We start from the raw sequence: 10869 nt of genomic DNA on the forward strand, positions 1-10869 counted from the left end.
GGTTCGTGCCCCGGTCCGGGAGGATCCCACATGCCGCAGAGCGGCTGGGCCCGTGAGCCATGGCCGCTGAGCCTGCGCGTCCGGAGCCTGTGCTCCGCAACGGGAGAGGCCACAACAGTGAGAGGCCCGCATATCGCAAAAAAAAAAAAAAAAAAAAAGATGTTTTTTAAAAAAAAAAAACCTATACAAGTACCAGAAGATAACACAGGTGAATTCTTATATAACCTAAGTGTAGGAAAAGGCTTTCTAACAATGTCTCAAAATCCATATGCAGCATAGTAAAGTACTGATAAATTTTACCACCAAAAACTAAACAATCTTTAAAATGAAAACATACTGAGAGACAATATATGAAACACGTTTCACAGATAAAGGATTAACATACATAATACATTAACATACATGATACACACGTATCATTAACATACAAAGAACTTTAAAATTTTGAAGAATAAAAGACCAAAATCCTACAGAAAAATGGACAAAAGATGTAAACCAAAAATTCATTAAAAGAGATACAAAAATGGCCCTGGAAACATATGAAAAGATGTACAATCTACACCTAAGAGAAATGCAAAGTAAACCACACTGAGTTACCATTTCTTACCCGTCAGATTGGCAAAATTTCAAAAACTTGACAACACACATTCTATCGGTGAGGCCGTGGGGGAAGAGGCGCTCTTATGCACTGCTGGCTGGAATGCAAAATGACACAACTCCTATGGAGGGAAAATTGACAATGTCTCACAAAACTACAACTACCTGTATCATTTGACCCAGCAATCATCTAGGAATTTATACTGAAATACACTTTCAATAATATGAAAATATATATGTACTAATTTATGCACAGCAGCAATATGTATAACTGCAAAATATCAGAAGCTCCCTAAATATCCAAGCATTGATATGTTAAATTTTGGTGGATACACCAAGTGATGTCAGCCACACTATCCAATTGTTAAAAAGAAAAAGAAGGGGAAGGGAGGGAGAAGGAGGTAAAAAAGAACGAGGATGAGCTATATGAATTGCTACAGAGTGATTTCCATAATATATTACTAAGTGGAGAAAAAAGTAAAGTACAAAAGAGCACATATTGTACACTTCTTTTTGTGTAAAATAGAGGGGAAAAATAAGAAATCATAATAGATATCTTCTTACCTCTACATAAGAAATACAAGGAAAATAAACCAGAAATAAAACAGTTTGCTTCCTATAAGGTTAGGTAGGGGAGGAAACAGGGCAAAAGGGATATGGGGGCAGTGACACTTGTCAGAATATTCCTTTTGATGCAGTTTTAGCCTCTGGAATCATGTTAAAGTTTTTAATATAAAAAAATTAAATTAACCCAATCCAGATGGAAAGGAGGAATCTAAAATGGAAAGGAAAGTAAAACAGACGGCCCTAATGTATTTCAAGGAATACTATAACCACACTTATGGGAGGATTAAAAAAAAAAAGAGAACAATCAAGTAATTTATGAACACAGAATTTGATTATTAAGCCCTCAGTGTTGGGTGGGGTAGAGGACGTAGTGGAATGTGGGGTGAGAATTGCAAACAAACTCTGAACTTTTATTTATTTATTTTTTGTGGTACGTGGGCCTCTCACTGTTGTGGCCTCTCCTGTTGCGGAGCGCAGGCTCCGGACGTGCAGGCTCAGTGGCCCAGCCGCTCCGCGGCCTGCGGGATCCTCCCGGACCAGGGCACGAACCCATGTCCCCTGCATCGGCAGGCGGACTCCCAACCACTGCGCCACCAGGGAAGCCCTGAACTTCTTTTAGTTCATTTGTGTTCAGAAGAGGGACGAGTTAAATAATTCTGAAAAAAAATTAAATGCACTACAAGCTTGAGCAAATAAGTAAATGTGTTGTTACTGTGAGGGGACTAGGATTCGCACTGCGGAAGAAAGGACATACAAATATGAAATGAAGTAAATGAACCCTGTAGGGATTAACTGGAATTGGAGGTAACAATATGAACTCATGGTTTCTAAAATATGAAATACATGTGCTTATACATGTGTATGTGCACGTGTATACATAAGTATATTTATAGGTACATACATTTTTATGTTTCCTAGCTCTGCCCACTGAAAGGGTCAAGAAACGATGACATCCTAAGAATAATGAGCACCCCTAGCACCCAAAATGTGGTCTCTAATCCGTTCCCCAATAAAAGGAACCAGGGATCCTCAGAGAAGTGCTGATTCTAGACCTGGGACAGAGAGGTACAAGGTGAGCCTGGAAAGTCTTGTTATGACAAGGAGTAAAGACGTTCTCAGTAAAATTAATGAGGACATGTCACAAAGACATGGGAGTCATTTGAAGAGGCTGCCACCAGTCAAATCTGGAATAATTTGAGCACAAAATAATTAAGTACACCATTGAAAAATAGGAATTCATGACTTTTTACATCTTAACCAGAAGTGAAAATCCCAATTTAGGTTTTAAAAGTACTTTTACTACTGAGTGGAGATTGGATTGGAGGGCTCAGGGTCAAAGCTGTGAAACCAGAGGGGGAGCTGTTGTAGGAGATGAATGATGGTTGCCTGAATTACAGGTAGAGGCAATGAAGACAAAGAAAAGTAGGTGGATCAGAGATGAGCTTCCAAGACAAGACTGATAGGACTTGCTGATGAATTAATGAGAAAAGAGGGTCCGGGGCTTCCCTGGTGGCGCAGTGGTTGAGAGTCCGCCTGCGGATGCAGGGGACACAGGTTCGTGCCCCGGTCCAGGAAGACCCACATGCCGTGGAGCGGCTGGGCCCATGAGCCATATACAGGCCGCTGAGCCTGCGTGTCCGGAGCCTGTGCTCCGCAACGGGAGAGGCCACAGCAGTGAGAGGCCCGCGCACCGCAGGAAAAAAAAAAAAAAAAAAGACGGTCCTGATGGGACTATGATGCTGTTTATTGACAAAGGGAAAAGTTGGAGGAAAAGTTTGTAGTGGCGATCTTGGTAGGGGTGGAGGGGCAAGGATGAAGCATCTTGAACATGTAGAGCTTGTGATTCTGTTAGATATCCAGGTGGACTCTGCATGTCGACTATTGGATATACAAGTATGGAGCTCAGAAGGGGTCTGGGATAGAAATTCTAACTCCGTACAATAGGCATTTTTAAACTAGTTAAAAATGGTGAGGGTCTAAAATGTAACTTAATTTTCTCAAAGTCATCAGCCTGGTAAGTTGACATGCTAGGGTTCAAACTCTGTAAGCAACCTCATCGCACTTCCTTGGAGAACTAAAACTCCATCTCGTATGTCTCATGTCCCCAAGAACACTTAGCAAAACACTCAGGGCAGAATAGAGGTTTAGTAAGTACTGGTTGATTGATTAATATGTCTGGGGATATTAAGAAACTCACCAAACAACAAATGTTTTATTAAATTTACACTGCTACATTTGAAGTGTAGACTTGATTAACTGCTTTCTGGCAGTCAGTAGCATACCAACTTGGGTAGAAGGTAAGCAGAAGCAGAGAAAACAAATCCAGCCTATATGAGTCCCAGTTAACACTGGTCCTGAATTGATTGGGCCTGGTCAATGGATGTCTCTGTTTTACCCAATAAGGGCAAACCTTTCTTTTTCCCGTAGGTGCCTTGACCTGCCTTCATCTGCGCTAAAGTAATAACACTGTCCTGGCGGCCATGTTAAGATCATCAAAGCTTAGTTAGTCCTTTTGCATCATCCCATGGCCTACGAATACTGTGTTTGTGGCCCAATTTCCACCAAGAAAAGAAAAAAGACTAGCTATGCTGTGCTTGAGCAGTACAGTGAATCTTGTCCTGCCAGTTCTTATCCACTTTTCTTTTCTCTACAAGTCTTTCTCATTTGGCTTTTTGCTATATATTTAGCAGCCCTGGTACACCTCTCAGCCAGGACACAAGAAGCTATTTCCCTCCAGTGATGTGGGGCATAAGCAAAAGTTTACCTGAACATTTTGAGGTTAGTATTCACTGTGTTTGGGAAGAACTATATTTTCCACCAAACATGATTACCACAGAAAGAGCTGCATTTAACTGCTGACATGTCATAAGTCCTTCCCTTTGGAACGGTATTAGGATTATCAGCCCTGAGGTTGTCATGTGGTAATTAAGGGACTGTGAAATGTTATATAAAGGCTCACAGCTGGTTGTTCGAGACAGCAAAATTGAAAGGCAGATTGCTATCACCAGGGGAGATCAGCTCTTCTAGTTCTGTAATAGTAAGCCCCAGCGCTTGCTGGAAAAGCTGCAAGTACGTCAAGAGTTAATTTCTGGCCATTGTATGACCCTCATGGTTTTCCTGTGGTGGGTCATAGTCGGGAAAGAATACACCATTATCACGCTGGACTGGGATGGTGTGCGAGTTTCTGCCAAGATATGAAATAAATTCGTGTTGCCAGTTCAAGCCCTTTGGTCCTGACGCCCCTCCATCATAGGTTCTTACAGGGCCAGTAGACAGCCTTCAGAAGACAAAAGTTCTCTGTCCACCAGTCCCCTGACTTACCTCAGCCCTCAGAGAAATAGAAAGTTACACAGCTGCTTAGGAAGCTATTATGCTACTTGGCGTTTCCTGCTGTTCTCATTGTCATTGAATCCCTGATAGCATTATTTAGAAATCAGGGATAATCACTATTGGTATATCACGTATGAGACAGTAAACTGTTTCTGAGCTAGACTAATAGCCAAAGCAAAATGAAATCATTTGATCCATTTTCAATGCTGTTTTTTGAGAGTATCCTATAAAGCTATAAAGATCATTACTATTAGAGAACACACCATAACATCAAAATGAGAAGTTTCTTTTCCTGGAGAGGGCGGGGAGTTATTCCATTATGCTCACTCCATTTAGCACTTTCTGGGTACACCATGACAGGCATGAGAATAAGATGAATGCCCATTTAGCTTAGGAGTAAACATGATCATTTTCACTGTGCAACACTTCCCTCCAGACTATACGTATCTGCCAGAAAAAACCTCTAAAGAATTTTTTTCCTGAGTTTTGATCATTAGTTTTCCCAGAAGCTGAGCACCAACCTGACACTTTATCTGAAATGGTATGGGTGGAGGGTGTGACTGGGAATAAAATGGTTGCCTAGATCCTGGGTGGATTGGAAGGCTTTGCTTCCAAGCATAACAGTATCTGGCCACCATAAATGTAATCATTGAAAATAACTTTTCTGTCTGAATTCTTGACACATGTATTCTAAAATAATAACACCTTATAAAAGAATATATCCAGTTATAAACTAGCCCTCCTAGCTCCTGTAGATGTATGAAATCATTTATGTCCCAAACTATTATCCACTCAAACTATTTCTGAATAATCTACATTGTGCAATGCTTTGCTCAAACCATATACTACAACAAGGCACTCAGTAAATACTTTATGGAGAAGGAGGATGAAAATAAATTTTTATTCCAAATGCCTCAAGAGTATCAGGAACCACCTTAAAATTATTATATAGAAACCAGTAATTTCAGTTCAAATGTATTTTATATATATTTGAGAGAATATAGGTTTTTAAACACTTTTTCAAAGTATATCTAAAAATATGAGGCTAGTTATGAAATATTAAGCCCCATTCCTCCCCCAGATCAAAAAAAAATCCATTCCATTATAAAATCTATAAGGTTGGGAGGAAGAGTAAGTTAGAAAGTGATAGCATAAAAGAGCGGTGGCAAATATGTTTTACCTCATATGCCAGGTCTGTTTAATTAATAGTGCCTATCTGCAGAGCTGGGTTAAGAAAGAGTCCGAGTGTATGATTATTTAGTGACATTTACTGCAGGTGTATGAAGGAGGAATGGGGTATATTTTATATGAGGTTGCACAGAAGATACTTAGCTTTACGAATCTTTGCCAAAATGGAAGGAGATTAAGATGTGATTTGCTGCAGACTCAAGTAGTCATTCTGAAACATTTATTTTTCTTCACTGTTCATAAGAAAGAGATCAAGATAGAAACTCTAAAGGGTAAATTTGGCTCTAAGTCAAGATCAGAGAATGGCATGCAACAAAAAATAAAATCCAGATAACATCTTATTTGCAAATGTAATACACATATACATGTATATGTATTAAATTTTTAAAAAAAAATATATATAAGTATATATATTTAGCAACTAAGGTAGTGGTTAAAGGTGACTGCAAATTCTTTGACACTCCTCTGATTGAGAGATAGGATATATGTGCACTACCCTTGAATCTAGGTGTGTCCTTATAGTCCAAAAATGAGATATAGACAATTGTAATAGCATGATGGTTAAGAGTTCAGGCTTTGGATCCCAGTCTCTGATCTGACACTAACTGTGTGTCCTTGAGCAAGTTTTTAAACATCTTTGTTCTTCCATTTTCTTACCTGTAAAATAAGTATAATGATGGTACCCATCTAGTAGGTTATTGGGAGATTTAAATGAGGTACTATGTGCAGAGTACTTAAAAGAGGGTCTGGCACTTAGTAAATTCTCAATAAATGGACCATTATGATTATTAAAATAGGACAAAGTACAAGTGCTCTGGGAGCAAAGCGAGGGATATCTATCCAAGTGGTGGTGATGAGAGATCAGAAAAGACTTCATGGGAGAAGTGACATTTTACCTGAGACCAACAGGGTTAGGAGGATTTGTTCTAGGAAGCAGGCTTTGAGGGGGTGGCTTGAAGGAGGGAGGGGACAGGGACTTCCAAGCAGAGAAAGCAGCTTACACTAAGTCCCTGGACTCAAGAGAGAGCATGGCACGATGCTGGATTCGACTCCAATTTCTGACTCTATCCCTGTGGTGTCTTTAGTCATTATTCAATTCCCCTGAACATCAAGATGTCATTGACTTCCTAAATTAGAGTTCTTACTTCTCAGCCTTTCAATCATTTTTCATCATTTACTCTAACTCTTCTCGAAGTGTCAATTACTCCTCTCTACAAAGACATGAAGCTGTCCTTTGCATCCTAGTACCAGCCCAGCAAGTGTTCCACTCTTGCCTTGTGGTCTGCTCTGGACTCCGATCTTCAGGACCTCGCTGATCACCTGGGATTTGCATTAATATTTCAAAGCCATCTTACCTTGCTAAGCTGGTCAGGGTCAGTCCTTAGCAAGTAATGAGTTTATCCATACACTGTGCAAATATCTGTAAATGGAAACAAAGTAGTTCATTTAATAGCTTACAAGTCCTTTAGAGGCCTACATGGATGGAAAGAATTTTAAAAAAGGGAATATTCAGCTGTCAGGCTGGATCACTTCCTCAAATCAAAACAAATGTTCTTTATAAAATGGCTATCAGCTGGGTTCTCTGCTACCTCTCCTAAGAGGGAAAAAGATGAAGAGATGGGGGTTGCAAGTGAAAAGATGCTGTGAGAGCAAAAGCCGTGGGGTTCAAACCCAATCACAGAAAGTGTCCTTTAAAAAAAGTAGTCTTTAGTCAGTGTGTGGAAACTTTGCAATAGATGCAGCTACAGGCTTTTTTTTTTAAGGGTACATTATTTATTTTCACTTGAACATGGAAAAAAGTATCACACTCCCCCTTCCCCTTTTCAGGAGGAGTGTATTTTAATCAGCAACCTCTCTTCCATCCACCCTGTGTATGTGTGTACACACACAGACCACAGTTGGGAGGGTAACTAGGCTGACCTAGTCTTCTTACCTACTCCTCCTTTGAAGAGGGCTTGACAAAGGGGGAAAAGGAAGGAGTCACACCAGGCAGAGGTTTCAAGCCATAGACTCACAGACACAAGAAACAAACTTATGGTTACCAAAGGGGATAGCAGGGGGAGGGCGGGGAGACAAATTAGGAGTTTGGGATTAACATATACACACTACCATATATAAAACAGATAAATAAGGACCTAATGCATAGCACAGGGAACTACATTTAATATATTGTAATAACCTATAATGGAAAAGAATCTGAAAAAGAGTATATAACAGTCACTGCTGTACACCTGAAACTAACATGACATTGTAAATTAGCTATACTTCAATTTTTTAAAAAGTAGTCTTTAGTCAGTGTGCAGGAAGACGTAAAAAACTTTGCAATAGACACGACTACAAACTTCTGAGCCTCTTACCAGGGGATGTGTATGAACACCCAACCATACAAAAGAACAGTGATGAGATGAGGTCCCAAGGACTTCCTAGTGCATTTGGAGAACATGTGCAAGAACTTCACAGCTGAGCAAGTGGGCAGAGCCAATCTGAGTTCTAGAGTGTTCCACATAGGGAAAGAGCATCTCAAGACAGAATTAAGTACAGGTTACCAAACACAGCTTGTGCAGACTTGACTGAATCACAATCAGAAAAAAAAGATTAAATTGTTTAATTTTGGAGAATTCTCTAATTTTCTCAAGTACATGTCATTTCCAGTGATCCCTGCTCTGAACATTAGTGTTATAAGCACACAGACTAATAGAATTCATGGCAGTAATGAGGTACTTCAGTGGTGAATATAGCTAAATATCAAATTTCATAAAATATTTGTAAAAATGGATAAAAAACAAAAGAATAATATTGCTTTTTCTGTTGTGTTTGATGGGTTTCCCAATAAGCCTACTACTTTTAACGATAATATGGTCCTTGGGAACTAATAGTCACAGAGCTTGTAAAGCATGCTTCCAAAGTTTAAGGCTTTCACCAATCTGGTCTTTCTTCAGAAAGTGGGATAATGGCAAGACCATTTATTAGGGACTGACACTCAAATGTTCTAAAGTAGACAGGTTCCACAGGAACCTGGGTTTAGTAGAATATAGGAGCTGTGCCTACTTTCTTCCTTGTGATAAAATTCATTATATTCAGTAATTTTTTTAATTTTTTTTTTTTTTTTTTTTTTTTTTTTTTGTGGTATGCGGGCCTCCCTCTGTTGTGGCCTCTCCCGTCGCGGAGCACAGGCTCCGGACGCGCAGGCCCAGCGGCCATGGCTCACGGGCCCAGCCGCTCCGCGGCATGTGGGATCCTCCCAGACCGGGGCGCGAACCCGGTTCCCCTGCATCGGCAGGCGGACGCGCAACCACTGCGCCACCAGGGAAGCCCATATTCAGTAATTTTTGACAAATAAATATTGCCGTTTCTTTCTCTGTTGGCAGGGGGTAGAAAAAAACGCATAAAACTAGCACACCATTTTAAGCCAGTGTCATTTACTAAAGGAAAGAGTGTCACAGTGAAATTTATTTTCAAAACTTTCATTCTCGAGGAAAGTAACAGAAAGGAGGTAAAAAATCTTAAATAGTAGCCTTATTGACATCACGAATCGTCAGAGAGTGATAGATTACTCAATGCCTGTGACATGCCAGGCAGATAAAAATTAATAAGACAGAGTCATACCCTGTCTTATTAAGTGCAAAGTTTTAGTTAATGTGCCAGCTGAGTGGGGGCTAGGTGGCAAGGGCTAGGATAGGGTGCCCAACCATCCTGGTATTCCCAGGACGGAGGGGTTTTCTGGGTGCTAAAAACCTGGAAAATTTCTGGCAAACCATGAAGAGTTGGCCATCTTCAAAGCAGATGCTGCTGACCTAAAGTTTAGGGTCCGTTTACGAAAGGTTTGTATGCCCTGCAAGGGGGTTCGGCGTTGGCCTTGCGGGAAAGGGTGGGTCTCTGCTTCGACACAGAGTTGGAAAAGGTAACTCTGTCCTGGAGGTCAACCAGACACTTAGGAGGTTTCCCATTTGTCCAGGGCAGGACTGAGGGAGGCCTGAAAGTGGGCAGCTGCAGGGGGACGCAGAGAATGGGACAGATTTGAAAGTCACTTCAGAAACATGCTTGGAACTGAAAATACAGGCTCGGTGAGTCATTCAAAGTGGGAGGTGGTGGCAAGAGAGGAGTCAAGGATGACTGAGGGATCGTCCTTGGATGGATGAACTTGGATGACATTACCGGAGGTGGGAAACACGGAACAGCAGGTCGTCCCCTCAAATGTGGACTGACCTCAGGAATTATAAAGTGCCAACCATGTAGAGCCCTCTATCGAGAGCTACTGCTGCCCCCACTCACCCCACCCCTCTGCTCACATGTGAAGCCTTCCTGCACTCTGGGCTGCAATGGTTATTCAAAGGGCTTCTCACCATGTGTGACTCTCCCTCTTCCCCAGCTGGCCTACAAAAGTTTACCTGGAATAGCCTTCTTATTGCTAGTTATAAGCTAATAAGAACATTGAGAGTCTGAAGCAGTAACTCAGAGCTGCTGTACACAAGTGACCATTCTCCAAGTGAAGCTTACCCCAGAAACAGTTGGGAAGAAGTTTACAAAGGCAAAGTGATCCTACAGGGCTTTCTTAGCTCATCTGCCCACTCCGGCCACCAAAAATATTTCTTTTTTTCTCCAACAATTCTTTTTTTTTTTAACATCTTTATTGGAGTATAACTGCTTTACAATGGTGTGTTAGTTTCTGCTTTATAACAAAGTGAATCAGTTATACATACACATATGTTCCCAAATCTCTTCCCTCTTGCGTCTCCCTCCCTCCCACCCTCCCTATCCCACCCCTCTAGGTGGTCACACAGCACCGAGCTGATCTCCCTGTGCTATGCGGCTGCTTCCCACTAGCTATCTATTTTACATTTGGTAGTGTATATATGTCCATGACACTCTCTCACTTTGTCCCAGCTTACCCTTCCCCCTCCCCGTGTCCTCAAGTCCATTCTCTAGTAGGTCTGCGTCTTTATTCCTGTCCTGCCCCACCCCGAGTTTCTTCACGACATTTTTTTTTTTTTTTAGATTCCATATATATGTGTTAGCATACGGTTTTTGTTTTTCTCTTTCTGACTTACTTCACTCTGTATGACAGTCTCCAGGTCCATCCACCTCACTAAAAATAACTCAATTTCATTTCTTTTTATGGCTGAGTAATATTCCATTGTATATATGTGCCACATCTTCTTTATCCATTCATCTGTTGATGGACACTTA

At 40.9% G+C, this 10869-nt stretch overlaps 1 long non-coding RNA gene across 1 annotated transcript in view; it reads right to left on the reverse strand.

Annotated features, from left to right (window-relative positions):
• The window catches only part of LOC129391594 (uncharacterized), a 112050-nt gene extending 104946 nt beyond the window's left edge, over window positions 1-7104 (reverse strand). Inside the window, exon 1 of the long non-coding RNA XR_008615996.1 lies at window positions 7038-7104. This is a non-coding gene — a long non-coding RNA (uncharacterized lncRNA). The remainder of the gene's footprint in view (window positions 1-7037) is intronic.
• Window positions 7105-10869: the final 3765 nt, after the last annotated feature.

The sequence above is a fragment of the Physeter macrocephalus genome, chromosome 19, assembly GCF_002837175.3.
Source record: "Physeter macrocephalus isolate SW-GA chromosome 19, ASM283717v5, whole genome shotgun sequence".
NCBI lineage: Eukaryota > Metazoa > Chordata > Mammalia > Artiodactyla > Physeteridae > Physeter > Physeter macrocephalus.